Source organism: Pelodiscus sinensis, chromosome 3 (genome assembly GCF_052426305.1).
Source record: "Pelodiscus sinensis isolate ZL-2025 chromosome 3, ASM5242630v1, whole genome shotgun sequence".
Lineage (NCBI taxonomy): Eukaryota > Metazoa > Chordata > Testudines > Trionychidae > Pelodiscus > Pelodiscus sinensis.
The window spans coordinates 9,639,203-9,643,096 of NC_143054.1; the positions used below are offsets into that span (position 1 = coordinate 9,639,203).

Consider the following 3,894-nt stretch of genomic DNA (forward strand, 5'->3'; position numbering starts at 1 on the left):
ATTTATATTTTGCCAGGTCTGAACCCTTGTTGGAATCAATCCCCTGAAGAATGCAGAGGTGTCGGACTTCTCTGTAGCCCCTTAGCAGTTTTACAAAATATCCCTGGCTGCAGTTTCAACCCAATCAGTTGCAGAAGCATAGAATCCTAGGGCTGGAAGAGACCTCAGAAGGTCATCGTGTCCAATCCTTAGCCCGAAGCAGAACCAACCCCAACTAAAACATCCCAGCCAGGCCTTTGTCAAGCCTGTACATAAAAACCTCTAGAGACGGAGATCAGACCATCTTCCTAGGTCACCCATTCCAATGCTTCGCCACTCTCCTAGCGAAATGGTTTATCCTAATTTACAACCTAGAGCTCCCCCACTGTAACTTCAGACCATTGCTCCTCGTTCTGCTATCCATTAGCACTGTGAACAGCCTCTTTTGAACTTCTCTCTCTTTCCTGAGAATATGGGAGAAAACATGACAGAAGCTTATGTCCTGTGAATTCACATGTTGCACCACCTATATTTCATATTTGTAGTTCAGAAAGTTATAATAAAAGCTGATGTTTGGTGTTTGGGGGGGAAAAAGAAAAATTACGACTTTTTCTAAGCATTCACTGTAAAACTCCACAGTTTACCCTTAGTGGAAAAAAGCAAATAAAGTATCCATTCCTGTCAAAGAGTATTTTTCAAAGTTAACATAATTTCTCATTTCAAAATTAATATAACCTAAATCCCTAAATATACATCAAACACTGATAAGTTTTTAAAGCAAATACAGAAACAAACCTACTCTGCCACCAATTGTTTCTCTGGCAGAATCATGTTCTGAAATTCTTCCCTGTACTGTCAACCTCTTCTAAAATCAAGATGAAGATTTTTAACCCAGCAGTCAAAGTTTATCAGATATAAATATTCAAATGATTAATTTCTAAAGGCAGGGAGTTGTCAAACGTACTTCCTTGAAATTCTCCAGGACTGTTTATGGTTTCGTAAAAATAATAATTACTGTGATTCACAGATTGCAGCAGACTTTCTGAATGTCATGTGCATCAACACAAGATTTCAACAGACCAGTCCATATTCTAATGCTCAGCACCCTATAAATAGACAGAGTTGAAGTCTAACATTCAGCTCAACGTCTCTTCTCTATAGGCGCATTGCGTTCCCAGCCAACCTTCAGCTATGAAGATCCTGTACCTTCTTTTTGCTCTCTTCTTCTTGGTGATGCAAGTTAGTGGGCAAGGTAAGATTTTAATGAAGTGTGCGACCGCTATGAAAGAATATTTGTAAATACAGACTAAGAGTGCTTAAAATCTTGTCATTTCTTCTTTCTAAATTCTTCTTTTTCTAAATAGCTCTAGTGTTTACATTCTTAGCAGATGATGCTCAAAATTTAGCTGTGAAATAGTCCTAGGATCAGGAAGGTGCCTGAGATGTGCATGAGAAAATCTATTCTGAGTTGGTTAAATTGTTCTCTGTGAAAATATCCCCACTATTGGACCAATCCTATTCAACGTTTTTATGAATGATCTGGCAGAGAACATAAAATCATCACTGCTAAAGGTTGCCATTGAATATGGACAAAATTCCAGCTATGTAGGTATTATTAAATATCAAGCAAAATGGTGCAGAGAAAGATTAGTAGACTGACTAGGCAGTGTCTTAGTGAATGGGAAACACCCGTAAAACTGCAATCACAACGCTCATTTTCCATCATGTGTGTTTATGAAATTCAAGGCTTTTTTCATTTTTTGGTGCAGGATTTGGCTGTTCTCCTCGTTGTAGAAGACGATGTTATAGGATGGGAGGCAGGTGCGCTCGTCGTTGTTCTCCCTTTAACACCGTGTTTCGCTGTGGCATGTATAAATGCTGTCGTCGTGGCTGGGTAAGTTCAGGATTCCACAAGGAGGACATGACTATGTGAACAGAGATATTTTTCCATCACTTTCTATATTGTTTAATCTTGGTGGAGGCGTGTGACAAAGCACTGTCCAGGCTTCTGTGTTTTCCTGGTTCTGGCCTACCTGAGAGCTCACTTATTGATGTCTTTTACTTAGAGCTGCCTTCCCCGGGCTGCCTAGAGCCAGCCCCCAGTTCAGATCATCCAGAGGTGTTGGGTATTTGGAGTTTACTCCTCTGAGACCTGGCAACATCAGCATCAGCTCCAGCACAATCCATAGGACCGTGGTTGAAAGAGGACAGCACAGAGCCAATTACATCAGCATTAGTTTGTCCATGGGTCAATTCTGTCAAAGCACGTGTAAATGCCAGACCATCATTATATGGGTATAAGCTACTCCGGGGTATATCTGAAATAGCTTATTTCAAAATAGAGCGTCCACACTACAGGGGAGCTTCCAAATTAGTCTGAGGCAGGATCCCCTTATGTGGATGCACTACATAGATTTAGAGCCCCAAGAAGCATGAGGGAGATATTACTTAGAATGGCCCTGGTGAGTAGCTATTTCGTAATAGTAACAGTGGAGCCTCTACACTGCAGCTATTTTGAAATAGCTATTTCGGAAGAGGAGTTCTTCCTGTTGGAATGAGATTTTAAAAAGTCTGAATAAGCTGACCGTTATATTGATATTATTTCAAAACAATGAATTGCTGGGTAGATGATTACATTTTTAATAACGGTAGAGTGTAGACACACCCTGACTTAGAGCAGAACATTTCTTGGAGTTCTGTAGAGATTAGTTCTTGACCATGCACCATTTTACATTTTTGTCCTGGAAAGCAATGGGCTCAGCTCGACTCAACTAAGCAGAAGATTCGAAAGAGGATATGAATATTCAGCAGGAAATTCCACATCTTCTTCTGATCTCATTTGCGAAAGTGGCTTTTCCGTAACCCCTTTTTTTGAAAAGCCATATAAACCTCATTTTTTGAGGAAGAGCGGCTTTTCGAAAAAGGGACGTGTGCCGAAAAAGCTGTATTCCAACTACTTTCACTTTCGAAAGCTGTGCTTTTGAAAATGATATCGGAAGAAGATATGGAAATTCCTGCGGAATTTGCATATCCTCTTTCGAATCTTCCTCGTAGTCTAGACATAGCCTTAGACAAAAGAATACAGGAAATCAAACTGGACCCCGGACTGACCACTGTGGGTCCCCAATGTACACACCCTAACAGTTTGCCTTCGGTCCACCCTCTCTGGGGAACCTGGTGCTGGCCACTGTCGGCAGACATGATACTGGGCTAGAAGGACCTTTGGTCTGACCCAGTATGGCCATTCTTATAGACCATAGACAACTGCTGTTTGATTTTGTTCTTTCAACCACTTGCGCCTCCACTTTATAGTAATATCACCTAGACTACATTTTATTAGTTTGCACATGAGAAAGTCTTGGGCAACTGTGGCAAACTCTTACTAAAACTCTTACTGAGCTATAACATGTCTCGCACCTCACTAGACAGTAATACTGCCAAAGACTCAAAATGGATTGTTTCGGCAGGATTTAGTCTAGAAAAAGACATGTTGACTGTTCTCCTCCAGTGTTTACAAGTTAATGAGTTCAGAATTAGTTTCAGTATCTTTCCAAGAAATGAAGTGTGGCTGATGGGTGTATAATTTTCCCAGTCTTGTTGGGTCCCTTTTTAAAGATAGATACAATCTTTTGGCCTTGCCCTGTTCTCTGTGACCTCACTTGTTCACCACAAGATCTCAAATATATTTGGCCATTTTTATTAAATCTGTAGTTTTCTAACGTAATGTCATATTATTCAGGGTCCACGGGAGTGATGACAACAAAGATTCTCAAGGCATCATCTCTGGGAAGCTGGAAGAAAATGCCTTGCAGTGAAAATCTTGAAGAAAATCCAGGAAGAGTCTCTCTAACCTGCATTATGACCTCTGTCTTACTGGAATAAAAGCAACTGGTTGTGGTGGTGGTGTATTGCAAA

General features: G+C 40.5%; 1 long non-coding RNA gene across 1 annotated transcript; it reads left to right on the top strand.

Moving 5' to 3' along the window:
- The first annotated feature begins 1,092 nt into the window (after nt 1–1,092).
- LOC106731786 (uncharacterized) lies at nt 1,093–3,894 on the top strand. Its single transcript, XR_001368052.3, has 3 exons — nt 1,093–1,231; nt 1,749–1,873; nt 3,719–3,894. It is a non-coding gene; the product is annotated as an uncharacterized LOC106731786 (long non-coding RNA).